This window comes from Sceloporus undulatus, chromosome 2, assembly GCF_019175285.1.
Source record: "Sceloporus undulatus isolate JIND9_A2432 ecotype Alabama chromosome 2, SceUnd_v1.1, whole genome shotgun sequence".
NCBI classification, from domain to species: Eukaryota; Metazoa; Chordata; class Lepidosauria; order Squamata; family Phrynosomatidae; genus Sceloporus; species Sceloporus undulatus.
Genome location: NC_056523.1, coordinates 37072002 through 37087782, shown reverse-complemented (window position 1 = coordinate 37087782; position 15781 = coordinate 37072002).

Below are 15781 nucleotides of genomic sequence, written 5' to 3'. Positions count from 1 at the left end.
AAATGGCAGCACCCCATCTACATGGGGGCCGCCATGACGATGTCATAACCGCGCTGCCTCTGTACGGGGCAGCGCGGACGTGACGTCATTGCTCCGTGTGAGGGCGCTTAGTGCGCCCTATGCGCAGAGCAGGAAGGAGCTCCATTTCGGAACTCCTTCCTGGTTTGCGTCGCTGCTTTGCGTTGCTGGGCGCAGCCTTCAGATGGCTGCGCCCAGCAACGCAAGGGAGAAAGGGGCCAAGCAGCCCCTTTCTCCTCCTCCCCGCCGCCGCGGGCTGTCCTTGGGGCTTGAAGCTCCAAGGACACCCCTTTCCAGGCTGCAGGGAAGCGGCCTTTTGCCGCTTCCCCGCGGCCTGGAAAGTGGCGGATCGGGGCCTCAGCGGCTGCCGTTCTAGCCACTGAGGCCCCGATACCCCAGGGAAAGGAGCGGGTACAGGCCACCACTTTTCAGCGGTCTGTAACGCACCTAAGTTTAACCAGAAGCCAGTGTAGTTAATAGCAAGCAAAGGTCTGCAGCTAATGAGCCTGTGGGGATACAGAGTAAGCTTCTTAGTCCAGTTATAAGAAGCTTGCAGCATTTAGAAGCTCTGCTATTTTGCTCTAAAACTATTATTCTTCTCAAGTTAAATAAAATCCCATTTATTAAGAGGTGAGCATCTTAATTGGGCGAATGTTTAGTCACCCACATAAGTATATACCAGAGGACTAGGAATAACTTATGCGCAGGTGAGAATAGTTCCTGAATATATTAATTCTGCAACAGGGATGGGGATCCTCAGTCCTGACTTCTAAGCTAAAATAAGATTCACTGTGGTGGATATGAAGAGTTTGCAGATAGTGACATGGCAACCCACTATGGTTCAAACCTATTTTACATTAAAAAGAAAAAGTGTGGAAGGTAACCTGTGTTCTAGTGAAAGATCACTTACTTTACAGGAGGGGTAGGACTCATGTGGCTTTCCAGATGTTGGATTCCTGTCCTTAGGGTGACCAGAGATCCTCCTTTTTTCTGACATGTCCTACATTTCAACCTCCTGTGAAGAGGACAGGGGTCCAGGAGGAATGCCAAAATGTCCTTTATTTTGAGCCATAAAACCTGTCAGGCAAGTGAGAGGTAGCTCAACAGATTTATTACCGCCACCTGCTGCTTCAAAAGGCAGAGAGGCAAAACAAATGGGAAGGAGAGTTTTTCTCTTTTCTTTTCTGACGGAGGTGTGGAAAGGAAAGAAAGATCTAGGTTGTTGAAGCAGATCAGCAGTATCAAGGGAAAGTGATGGGGGGGGAGAAAGTGTCAGTTTTGGTTGAGAAAAAAAGCAGGACAGATGAGAGAGCAAATGGGAAAAGTACAAATAAAAGTAATAATTTAAATGTAGATTCAGTCAAGGTTTTGTTTTTAGTAAAGAACAATTTTAAGCATTAGTTTTGTTCAGAGTACTATAAGTATATTGCAAGCCACTAAAACATTTTAATAAAGATAAATTTATCAGAAAAATAAAAGACAGTACAGTATATGTAATATAGCTGTAAGTGAAATGAGCTTTAAATATGAAATGAAATTATATTTATAGTAGTGTTTTTAGCTTTTATGTGAAAATGTCCTGTATTTTTCTTCAATGTCTTACATTTTGTGGTGCCTTGTCCTCCTTTGAGGTTATGACATCTGGTCATCCTGCCCAGCTTTCTTCACCATTGTCTACAATGTTAAGAGATTATGGCCTAAACTAATTTTTTTATTTTCAAATGATCTCGATAACAATTAAAAGGAAAACATTTAAGAATTGGCACAAAGAACTTTCTTCCTTCATTTGGGAAGGGAAAAAAACCCAAAACCCGATTAAAAGCATTACAGGACTCGAAACAAAGAGGCGGTCTGTCGATCCCTAATTTGGAATTGCATTACAACTCTTGTCGTCTGGTTTGGCTGAAGGAATGGATTAAGTTAAAAAACAATAATCTTTTGGCTATAGAAGGTGAAGGTCTTCGTTTTGGATGGCACGCCTATCTCATGTATGAAAAGGAGAAAATTAATAACATCTTTAACACCCACTGTATTAGGAATTCATTAATGGACGCTTGGAAGAGGTATAAAAAACGATTGGTAACAAAAATACCCGAGTGGGTCTCTCCGCAAGAGGCTTTACAGAGGAGGGAGACTATTCAAGAAGAAAACTGGCTTACTTACAGAATATTGTTGAAAGGTAACAGGAAAGAAATAAAGTTAAAGACCCAGGAAGAGTTGGTAAAGGAAGGACACAGGATTAACTGGTTTCCATATAGGCAAATTTACGAAAGGTTCCAATTGGATAAAAAATGTTTTGGATTTATGGAAAAAGATAAAGAACCAGAGATTTTCAAAATTATTACATCGGGGTCAAAAGGGTTAATTGGGAAAATATATAAAGCTCTGTTGAAAGAAAGTTTAGAGTCCGAGGCAGTCAAAGAAGAGATGATAAAATGGGCGAAAAACATTGGTTACAACCTAGACTTGGCAAAATGGGAAAAATCTTGGAATAATGTAACAAAATATACGGTATCACAATGAATTAGAGAAAACTATTATAAAATCTTTTACCGTTGGCATTTAACCATAGAAAAAAAAATTCTAAATTATATAGCAACAGTAGTAATTTATGTTGGAAATGCAAAAAGAATCCTGGTACCTTTTTTCACTGCTGGTGGTCATGTAAAGAAGTGGGGAAATATTGGGATAGAATTAATGATACCTTGTCAGAAATATTGAATATTCCAATGCAGAAAAAACCTGAAATGTACTTATTGAACATGTTTGATGAAGATGTGGAGAAAAAATATGGTAAAATCTTGTTTTATTCAATCACATTAGCAAGAATAACTTTGGCGCAGAAGTGGAAAGATGGGAAGACGCCTGATATAACAGACTGGTTAATCAAACTCTATGATGCAACAGAGATGGACAAATTAACTATGGTGTTAAGAAGAGAAGATGTGAACAGTGTGGATCAAACTTGGAAACCTGTGACGGAATACCTTAAGAAATCTGGAACTCTAACCCTTGGTTAATATATTATAACATTGTATAAACTGTGAATGATATAACAGTGAAGGGGAATGTCTTCGTAGTTAATCCGATGGGTAACATGGTATTATAGTCCTCGGTAAAAGAAGTGTAAATATATATGTATAGGTGTGTATATATACATATATATTTTTAGGGATCAGTGATACAGATCATGATCAATTAGGCTTGTCAGCTATCTTGTAGTTTAATCAATTTGTAAATGTTTGCGAAGTCACAAAGGTTATTTTGAAGAAAGAAAGTTACTCTTACCTTGAATTTGCGCAAACAGTGAAAAAAGGAGAAGGAAGTAACCTGTATGTTAGTATGAAGAATGGATGTTAGGACTAGAAATTAGATAGAATAGGATGGAAGAGTTAGAATGAGAAGAGAGAAGGTAGTTAGTTGAGGAGATGGAATTGGAATTGTAACAAACCAAATGTAGGAGTTTTTTATGAAGGTGTATGTACAAGATAAGAAAATATTTATAGAATTTAGAACCATATGTACACGTTTTATTTTGTAAATGTATGCAAGTTTGTATGGATGTTTCTTTTAATTCAATAAACTATATTTTAAAAAAGAGAGATTATGGGTGAGACGTCCAATAACATTCTGCCCCTTTGCTTCCACTGCCTAGGAAAATCCATTTTCTGAAGAGCCACTACTACTCAGAATAAAGGAGAAGGCAACCTGGTGTCCTGCAGATCTGTTAGTCTACATCTCCAATTATTCAATACCACTGACTATGTTGACTGGAGATTATGGGAACTGTAGTCCACAAATTGTCTACCTCTATGAGTTGGACAAATTATTTGGCCTGGTCTAAGAAAGTATATGCAGCTAATACTGTTGTACGTTCCTTCTGAAGATCAGCAGAGCAGGGCCATGAGTTCATTTAAGAGTTGCTAGACAGCCAGCTGCAAAGTAATTGTTTGATTCAACTGTATGGAATTTATGTAGTGTCAACTAGTAAAGATATTTTAATTATTCAAAGAAGAATGAATGGAGTTATGTCATTGCTGGCGAGACCATTTAAACACAACTGAATCCATCTCTCTGCTCAGACATATGGAGAAATTTCTCATAGGGAGATGGTCATAGACAGCCCAAATGCTTCTCCCTTCCCTTATGCTTCCCAACCTACACCAAGGAATGAATTATAAAGGAAAAGAATAGTCAGAAAGGCAAGCAAGCTTTCAGACATGGCATATATCCTTTGATTTTTTTTTCAAAAGTTAATATTAATGTTCCACACACAAATAATAGAACTAATGGTGAGAATATGAACACAGAATAGACACTAGAAGCAGCATACATGATAATAAAGTGCTGAATTTTTTTCAGACTACTGGTTTACTGGGCACATGTTTTTTATAAAGCAAAACTGGTGTTACAAGTGGTTAAGTTTAGTTTTCTGGAATCTGATTAGTCTACACAGGTAAAACAAATGGTTATGTCAGTACAGCAGATGTGCCCTCATTTCCATTCATAAAATGATTGAGGCTCCCTCTAATGGCCAGTTTATATAATACAAAGTTGCAGGGGATCTTTGCAATTTGGTGTGCCTCAAGCATGTCATAGAAGGTAGGCTCTGTTTGGCATGGAGGCATAGTGCAAAATGTTCAAAGGCTTATTAGCAGAGCTGTTTAAATCTGAGTTCTTTTTCTGGCTGCACCTAAACCTCTAGCCCAACACAGAGATAGACTTACCATGCTGAACAATTCTGTAGATGCTTGCCTGGAAGTAGGTTTCAGTGGATTCACCATAGCTTGCTCCCCTAATAAGTGTGTTAGGAATTGTGGCTGAAGCCATTGATTTTGAAAGTTTCAGACATTCCTGAGAGGAATAATATTTGGATTCAATATACATGTATATGATTAGCCTCATACATGTGTAGGGTTAGTAACATATACAAACATGCATACGTATAAGGTTAGTAGCACACATATGTATGGTTAATAACACATGTAAACCTACATACATGTAAGCATATATCTATATCAGATTAGCTACACATACTGTATATGTATGATTAGTAAACTATATATAGAAAATTAGTTAATAGAAGTAGAAAGAAGCGGTTTGAACTCCATATGAACCCCAGGGGTAGAAAACTGGGCACATCTTTTCCACACAAAGATACTTGATCATTAAGACAGCGAATAGACAAATGGTGTTATCTTTTGGCAAAAGGATGATACGTGTGCCATCCTGAGCTCTGGATAAACATGAAAAGAAGTAGTACTAATTGGCTGGAAAAACAGCTATAAATTACAATGGAGTCCAGTCTAGTTAGGATGGCAAGATCAAACCCTGGACAGATGTACCAGGGTAACTATGGCCAAAAACCACATCAGCATAACACCGCAAAAGAAACTGAGTAAATAAGATTGGGTGGGGTTAAGATTTGAGGAGGGGGTCTTGTAAATAGGTACAGAGGTAATGTATTCATTTTAGGCGTTCATAACGTCAGCCAGTGAAAGTCATATGGGAGGATTTTTACCAGCCAGGTTAAGGAATAAAAATTGCCAACTGCATTTGGCTTTGTGTGCCTCTCTTTCTGAGAACACCCAATTCTGCAGAGTTGTATATCAATAAAACTTGCTTGCTGTGTTTCACCTGTTTTGTCCTAATTGAGTTAACTAGGTACTTGGTACTTGACAAACTGTATCTCACAGTTCCTAAATCTGCTCAAGAGCCAGCATGGTGTAGGGGTTTGAGTGCTGGACTATGACTCTGAAGGCCAGGGTTCGATACCCCGTTCGGTCATGAGCAAGTCACATGCTCTCAGCCTCAGGGAAAAGCAAAGGCAAACTTCTCTGAACAAATTGTGCCAAGAAAACCCCATGATAAGTTTGCCTTAGTCAAAAACAACTTGAAGGCACACAACAACAACAAATCTGCACTTGGGCTGGATATATATAAGAAACTACTGTACTGAATAAAGAACTAGGAACCAAAAGTGAGGAATTTGGAAACTGTTAAGTAAGGATTAGAGCCTGTTGAATAAATTGTCTGAAATTAATTTCAGTCTCATCTTTGGATAGCTGAGCATGCTGTTCACACTGCCATGAGCTGACCTGGAATATCTGTTTGCCTGTTGACTGTTTTTAAAAAGGTGTGTGAACATTCAATTTATTTTATAAATAACTATGGTTAGTTATTTCATCTTCCCAGAACCTGGTTACTTCCTAATTTCATTTCTAGTCCTCAAATTGGCATACTTTATTTTCCTTATGGAAATGACTGATAAAACTGACTAGAACTGGAATATGTGCAGCCTAAGAATGACAAATGAAGCAAATACTGAGAAACCTTTTCTCTATCATGGTAGTCTGGAAGCATGAGAAGTTCAAAAAGTATTTTAGTCATCATAGTCCAGTGGAAGAAAGTACACCCTGCATTCAGGCTCAATTCCTAGTGCCTCCTATCTTGGAAGGGATCAGACAACACCTGGTCATGGCTGCTGATAGCTAGATCTATAGTTCCCATTCTTGGATTCTCAAATATTGTTGGACTTCAGTTTGAGTCCCTATAGTGGGAGAAAGGTGGGATATAACAACAACAACAACTCTCAGGTGTCTCAGCTCCCATGGGCAGTGAACAGGAAACTATAGCCAAACATTATCTGGAGGCCCAAGTATGGAAACCTATGAATTATTGACTTGTTCATGGTCAGGAAAGGTATAGCCACCAAAGATGATGTTGAATTTCAAGTCCTAACATCCCAATGCATGTGCCAGCATAGCTAATTTGAAGAATGCTAAGAGTTGGAGTTTAGCAGAATTTGAGGGACATGGTTTTCTCCCCAGAGCTAGATGGAAAACTAACCTGACTTCATAAATGGCAACTTCCTATTTCCTACACTACAAACAAGGATGCTTTCAGTTTCATGTCTTAGGCCTAGACTAGATGGGCCAAATGAAGCTGCTTCCAACCACTTTGGAGGCATGGAGTTCAAAGGATGCATGCCTCCAGAGTGGCCCAAAGCCATGCCAATGCTGCGCTCCGATCCTTTGGACCAACGCAAAGGAGCCAGGATAATCCCATCTTGGCGGTGCTGCTTGGGGCCAGCATCTGCTGCCTGCTCTGGGAGCAGGCTGTGCAGTAGGCTTGTCTTGATCCACTTTTGGCCAGATAGGACTCGGGCTTCTCCTTCCCCCTCTACTGCTCCGGTCCTTAGTTTCATGTATGTCAGAAGACCTTTTGTTCTTTTAAAAAAAAACATATAAAATTCAAGAAATTTGAATTACTGTGAATCTGTGGCAAGTGAAAGAAGTAAGGAGAAACCTTGCAAGAAATCCTAGATTAATACATTACGATCCCCATATCCATAGGAGATGCATTCATGGACTTAACATGGAAATGTGAAACTACGGATGATAGCAAACTTTATTGAAATGACTTCTGGCCCAACCTCTGGCAGAAGCATACCATAGAATCATGCTGAAGAAGCTAGAAAATGCCCAGAAAGGACATTTTGTTTCAGAAGTAGATAAGTGAACTGTGCGTAGTGGTCCCATGGATATGGGGGTCATGCTGTACATAAATTGTGTTGTACAAGTCACATCACAAATACAGTCTAGTTATTTATGCCTATTTCCCTGGAGCTACTTAGTCACCATAAGAACATATAATAACAGGCAGCTTGAAGGCACACACACACTTGTTTTCCCAAGCCATATACAAATGCAAGTACTGTATTCATAAAACATCAATATTTAAATTCTTAAGTCCATAGAGTGTTGATGGTGTTGTATTCCTATATATGTTCTCAGCCATGATTCCAAAAGATGACATTCCATGGGGAGGAAAAGAGGCAGACTGGAACTTCTGTTGCTGTTGATGAAACCGCTATAATGTTTTAGATGCTTCACAGCAGAATATAGAATTATGGTACACAACTCCACCATCATCTGGCAAGAAATTCAGTTTGACTCAACCTTGATCCAGCACATGCAGCCTGTTTACAGAATTTATTGCACCTTTTGTAATAACTGACTGCTAAAGTTATGTAAGAGATACTATTAATAAACCCCTGCAATTAGAATGCACAAAGAACCTATTACACATCACATATAGCGCCTCATATATGCCTATTACCAGTAAAACCCATTCTGTTTCCATGACAACCTATCCTGAAAAGCTTAGCTGATATGAGATCTTTCCTGGAAGCGGAAGGCTTTTCAAAACAACTCTAGAACATGCCTGTGTGTGGACACATAGAAACAAATACACACCAGGACTAGCTGAAGACATTTTGCTGTGTTAGGCGGAGCATCTGTTTACATAGTTCCTAAAGACAGCCATTTTATTTCATTAGACATGGCAGAAAATCCTACAAACCGCTCCTACTTCCCAGCAGGAAGAGAGAGAAAAAAACCACATAATTATATGACTAAACAATTTTCTGCCTTTCCATGACACCCCAAATCTGTTCCCTGAGGCAGCCAATTTACCTTGCCTAATAGTATGCCATGACATTTACAGATGTTCAGCAGGAGTAACTCCATTAATCTCCATCACCAAATCATTATGGCAAGATAATTTAAGAATGATCTCTTGATATGCTTCCCCTTTGCTTTTTACTTTGCTTTGGATTACACTAACATCCCCTAAAACATTTTCTATTGTTGTCTTTAAGCCACAATGCTTGATCAATCAATGAGCCATGAATTTCCCCCTCTAGTCAATAGGTGCTCATGTTCTTTCCCACATTGAAAATTATGTACAGTTGTTTTGTGGTATCCGGGGATTCAACCATCTGTGGCTTGAAAATATTAAAGAAATAATTCCAAAAAAGTAAATCTTGATTTTTCCATTTTATATATGAGATACCATTTTACATAATGGGGTCTGAGCACCTGTGGAATTTTGGTTTCCATGCTGGGGGAGGGGGGGTGTCCTGGAACCAAATCCAACTGGATACTATGGGACCACTGTATGGGGTAAACATGTGGGAGGGTAGAACCTCAGTAGCACCCAAGTATGACATACAGGATGTCAAAATTCAATTCCTGGCATCTCCAGGTAGGGCCAAGAAGGAATCTTGCCTGAAACTCTGGGGAGCTGATGTCCATCCATGTTGTCAATACTGGAATAGAAGGGCCAAAGCTCTGATCCAATGTTTTCTGCACAAGCAATTCATTCTCCTTTCCAGCTAGTGTTTCCTATACAGATAAGATAACACAAGGTGAGTAATCACTGTGCAGAAAGGGGATGAGTGACCTTCATCCATACATGCAGATAAGAGCAATTTTACCAGGCAACCACTTCAACTACAGCTAAAGCGGGCTGAACATACCATCTGTATGCCGATGACACCCAGTTGTATCTTTCTGCCCCTGATCTTTCTCCAAGGCTTGAACAGCAAGTCTCATCTTGCCTTACAGCTGTCTCACAGTGGATGCGCCATCGGCGTTTGAAGCTCAACATGTCCAAGACGGAGCTTCTTGTCTTTCCTCCTAAGCCCAACCTTCAACACTCCTTTTCTGTCTCTGTGGACAACATTTCTATTCAACCAGTCCAGCAAGCCCGCAGTCTTGGCTTTATCTTTGACTCTTCTCTGTCGTGTATCCCTCAGATCCAGACCACAGCCAAGGCTTATAGATTCTTTTTGTACAATATTGCCAAAATCCGACCATATCTCTCCGCCTCTTCTGCCAAGATCCTGGTCCATGCCCTAGTGGTCTCACGACTTGATTACTGTAATGTCCTCCTGGCTGGGCTTCCTCTTTCTCACCTCCATCCTTTAATCTCTGTCCAGCATTCAGCTGCACGCATTATCACTTCCACCCACCGCTCTGACCACATCTCCCCTGTGTTGGCATCCCTTCACTGGCTCCCTCTCCCTTTCCGCATTCAGTATAAGCTCCTGCTGTCGACATTCAAAGCCCTCCATGGACTGGCCCCTCCTTACTTATCAGACCTTCTTTCTCCTCACCTTCCCACCAGGGCCCTCCGTTCTGGTAGTCAAGGGTTCCTGTCCCAGCCCAGGATTTCCTCTGCCCCATCCCGGATTCGCCCCTTTTCACTTGCTGCCCCTCACTCCTGGAACCTTCTTCCCCCACAAGCAAGAGCCATCACTTCTTTAACCAGCTTCAAAACGAAGTTGAAAACCATCCTGTTCAGAGAAGCCTTCCCAGGCATTGCATAATTGTCGCTTACTATCTGATGTTCTTTTGTTGCCTGTTTATCGATCCATTTCCTGTATTGCTATGTACTGTATATGTATTATCCTACTTGTGAGTATGTATTTTCCCTGGATAATGATTAACCTTCCATTTTGAAGCCAAGCCCTCCCTCCAGTCCATCTGCCTTGGTCCAGGCCTCGGAGGTAGAGAGGAACTGCTGGACCTCTTACCCTTTCCCTCCACTACTCCCTTCTCCTTCTGTGTCTTGTCTTTTTAGATTGTAAGCCCGAGGGCAGGGAACCGTCTAACTAAAAAGATTGCATGTACAGTGCTGTGTAAATTTACAGCGCTTCATAAATAAAGGTTAATAATAATAATAATAATAATAATAATAATAATAATAACAACAACAACAGCTGACTTGGCTAATTTCCAGGCTCTTACATGATCCCAAATGCAGTTCCTGACACCCTTCGTCTCACAAGGTACTTACACAGATCGAAGACATACAGTGTTTGCACACTGAACATGCAACTCTTTCTTTACTTAAAATATTTATCTCCTGCCTGCCTTTCTGAATGATGACAGGCCCTCGAGGCTGCTGAGAACAAGTGAGAATGAATACATTATACCATATAATAAGATTACTTCAAAGGCAATGATATGAGTTGTGAATATTATGAGCATATGATGTTGGAAAATATCCCGTTTCCCAGGCCTTGGAAAGTACTTCTGATGCTGATGAGTCAACTGCTACTCTTTCATGTATTCTTGGAGATACAGATACCAGTTCAGGATCATTCTAGGGTCCCTGAGGTTTCCAGGCCAAAACTTAGTGAGACCTACAGTGATGTCTTTAAGCACCACATAATAAGTACCAATTGCCAGTTCCTCACAGATAGTCATTCAGACATATACATATTTTCATAATTATAAATTAAGTCCGAGATCTTAGGTAAAGTGGCTTTTCTCAGATCAAGGTGAAATAAGAAGATTATTCTTTCTTCCTTATTTAGGAATAAAGATGAGAACCATTTATTCTAGCCTACTTTTTTCTAGCCATAAGGTAGCTGCGCAGCAGAGTGGAAGGTAAGCCCTGGCACCACAATGAAGGAGGAAGCTAACTAAATAAATACATAAACCTCCTGGAGAATCTTTGCAAGCTGCAACAACAAATCAGTTGAACCATGATAACTATAGCAAGCAGTTGGTCTCCTCTCTTACCTGGAGAGGAGACCAGCAAAACTGGAGAATTTGCACCTTTGTCATCCACCTGGAGAAGATGCACAGAAACTGGAGTCTGAGAGCCAGCCCTCAGATCTGGCAAACCTGCTTGGAGGCCACAGGGGAGAATGCGTGTACTACCTGAAAACCAGAGGATCAGGCATTCTTGCTGCTAAAAAGGTTGAAAAACTATCCTTACATGAGCAGTTGGTAGGTTGCCAGAGTGAAAACTGGAGATGGCTCCTGTGCTTTTAGCAGTTGTGCAGTTGCTTATTATGTGTTGCTGAGCTAAGCAACACTTGCTGAAATTCCCTCTTCTACACAACTATTAAAGGTTCTGGTTCCCCCTCCCATTTGCAATCTGGCAATCGTACTAGTTTTGCAATGTATGTCATTCCTGGCTGTTTTGAATTCAGGGCAGGGGGCTTTTGAAGGCTAGAGAAAAGCTATTAATAGAAAATTTCCAGTGTTATTTTTATCTTTGTTATTGCCTCCTTTATTTGGGAGTGAGATTTACAACATAAAGAACTGATCTTGATGTTGTCGATGAAGCCAGGCTAGATGTTGCAAAATGCTGGAAACATTTTAAAAGCAATTAATATACAATATGGGAGGGACATAATTTGATCTATATTAGTGGTTCTCAAATGGTGTGGCGGAACAAGAATTGCTCAAACGGGGTGCAAGATTTGGAGGCTCCGATCCTAAAATTTATGCATGCAATGAGTTAAATGTTGAATTTATTTAAATAAAACTGTTCTAATTTCAACAATGTTAATTTCCTTATAAAATGTTAAAGTGTGGATATATATGAATGTGTGAATGAAACACTAAATAGAGTATTTTTATTCCTATACTATGATGAATTGGGGGAGCAACATCTATATGTAGATGTATGGGGGAGGGGGGTCTCAAGGGTAAAAGTCTGAGTACCACTAGTCTTCAGCCTTAAATGAAAAGCTAACATATCAACTAAAAGCACCTAAAGGAGAAACTATATTGCACAGATCTGAAGCAATATGTTGGCCATTCATCAGTCTTGTCAGTTCAGATAATGGAGAAGTTCATCCACCAGCATATGTTTTGAAATACAGGAGAAGCAGCTTTAGAAATGGGCGCATGCGCATCATTTGGATTCTTTGCTAGATAGATTTAAACATGTTAGATAGTTTTTAAAGTATCACATATTAGGTTAACTATTTAAAAAGAAAGAAGACGAGGAAGGGATTGGGTTATGGTGTAGGTGGGTAGAAGGTTGTACAGCAAGGATGTTAAGATCAGGTTGCACTTTTACTACTGGCTGGTTGTAAAGCTCTCTCTTTCTTTTTAAGTGGAATATCCACTCCATCAGCTATAGCTGTTTTTGCTGCTGGTGGTGGTGGATGTGCCTGCTTCAGTTGTTGTTCTTTGAAAGTACCCTGGAGACTCATCTTCCTCACATTGGGGTTTTCCAGTTGTGTCAGATTCCAGCTCCCATTATCCCCAAACAATATAAGCAAGTTGGGAGAGTGCAGTTTGTCCAACATTGACACAAAATGACACAACCCAAACCACTCCCCAAAACATCTTTATCAGCTGCCTGCAGAACCTATAGCCTTCCAAACCAAAGCACACTGTGCTACAAGGAGAGCAAATATACTCCATAAGCGTAACTTTTTAAGAATAGACAACCTTTTTTTTGAAACTGTGTTAAGCTGAGCTTTCCCTTTCCTGGACTATAAAATCAAACAGGTTATTTTGATCTAATACAATCTAAAAATTATTTGTATGCCGGAAAGTTATTAATAGCAGACAGCAAAGGTATCACAGCCAAAAACAAGTGGAGACAAAGATCAGGAGTTTTCCACATGACAGCTACCTTTTGCTTTCTGTTTCAGGATGAGGAGATTACATTTTTTTAAAATGTCACTGCAGCTGAAGATTTTATTCAGTCAGAAAGCAATTACAAATGTTCCATTTCCATGACACAGTTATTATTTTGTTTACTTCCTCTGCTAACACGATTTCTTTTTCTTTTATAGCTGGTTTATGGCCCCTTTTGTTGATTTTAGTGTATTGTGCATGGAAACACAGTTTTGCTGATGACTGTTTGGGGAAGAGGTATGCAGGAAATTAGGCAGCTCATACAATTTACTTCCAGAGTATTAGATTATTTATTGTTCACCGCTGAATCATTCTCAGGTACACAAGGAATATGCCAACCACAGATACTGGCGAAACGTCAGGAACAAACTCTTCTAGAACATGGCCATATAGCCCGAAAAACTGTAAAAAAAAAAAACCCCTATTAAAATGAATATTAAATCAGAAATGGCGAACTGAGCTCTCAAGCCTAAATGTACTTGTTAGTCATAATTACAATAGACCACAATGGGAATGAGGCTAACTTGAGAATTAGTGGTAGGATTCAAAGATATGGCCATGTTGTCTGTAGAATCACTCCTACACCAAGACTTGGTGTAATTAACTCAGAATGCTAATCAATTCATTGATGCAATGAATTTGGAAGCTGAGACTGACTATTCAGTTTAGGCCTTAGAGATGGAGAAACTGCCTCTGTCTTCCTGCATCATGCCAGATATGGGGGAATAGACCAAAAACACCAATCCTACTATTCCAACTACCAGCCGAATCCCTGGAGAACAGGGCTGTGGTGGTTGTGGTTGTGGTGAGGAGATAAACCTGGTTTCACCCTAACCATTTTCTTGGAATGGCCTCCTCTTTTTTCCCCTCCACAGGAGTATCCATCTTTATAAGCAGATACAGTGTGGCTGGCCTACCTACAGCAGCCCCTCTGAGGACACCTTTGTGGTTTTTGTGTGCCTTCAAGTTGTTACAGCGACCTTAGGTGAACCCACCATGGTGTTTTCTTGGCATGTTTCTTCAGAGGGGGTTTGCCATTACCTTCCTGTGAGACTGAGAGAGTGTGACTTGCCCGACGTCACCCAGTGGGTTTATATGGGTGTAAACCCACTGGATTTGCACTAGAACAGCAGTAAATGAAGCTGGCAAAACAGCACTTGACATTGGAAGGGGGGGTACCAAAAAGGAAGACAGTTTGAGTTGGTGAGGAGAAAATGGAGAAGTCTTTCAGAGTATTTTTTTTAAAAGCACAGACATTTTATTTGTGCAGCTTCTTTAAGGAGTTTATCACACGGGAGGAATTTCTCTTAATTTCGAATGAAAAGAAAGTGGGGCCAGAATGCATTTACGTGAATTTACGTGAATTCAAATTGCGTTCAAAATGACTTCCCATTGCCCGAAAATAGCTTGCCATTACCCGAAATTGCATGTGATCACCTCTCGCACAATAACGTGAAAACCCAAGATTGCGCTCAGACTGACTTCCCATTGCCTGAAATTGCGTGTGATAGTCTATCACGCAATAACATTAAACTCCATGATTGCATTCGGATTGCCATTGGATTATACTTCCAATTTCCCTTGTCTGATAACGTCCTAAGTCTGCTCATCTGGAATGCAGTCTTCCTCTTTTCCTACTGCCATCTACTTTACCAAGCATTATTGTCGTTTTTTGTGAATCATGTCTTCTCATTATATGTCCAAAGTATGACAGGCTCAGTTCAGTCATCTTGGCTTCAATGTTTTACAATGTCAAGCTTCCCCTGATTTATGCATCTCACCTTCCATGTTCCTATCATATGTGTTATGCTATTTCAGACTTTCACCTCTGAGCGGGTCAACAGCCGTACATCTTTTCGAATGTTGTCTCCCAAACTACTGAGGAAGTACCCATTTGCACTTGGTCTCAGTGCTGCCACATTGCCAACCCATTATCAGCTTCACAGTTTCCATAGGCAGTTAATGTACACACACGGACTACTGCCTACTCTGATTCAAATAAAACTATGATGACATCTTCACACAGAGTGCTGAATGTACAGAGAGGAAGAACCCCCTGCGTGCCTTTATTATAATCTCTGACAGAGTGAATACATTTACATAAGCAAAACCCATGTTTTCCTCCAGCGGCAGGGGAAAAACACCGGAGGCTTGCTAATGATAAACTAGGCTATCTTCCTAAAATTTTGTGACTGAGGCAATGTATATAATGACACAACAAAAGCTTTGCCCATAAATATCCTAACTAAAACTACTGAGACATGTTTATGAATAAACACGCACAGAATTGGACTCTAACCCCAAAGAATCTATGCAAAGGGATTTTGTAGCACCTTGTGACAAATGTTGTAGCATCAGCTTTTGTAGACTTGGTCTACTTTCTCTGATGGTCTAAAAAAGCTTATGCTACAACTTCTTTCTCTCACAAAGGTGCTACAAAATCCCTAAGGTTGCACACTGATATTGCAGGCAAACAGGGCTATGGAGCTTGTCACACTGAGGCTGATTTTGGCATTAAAGACTAA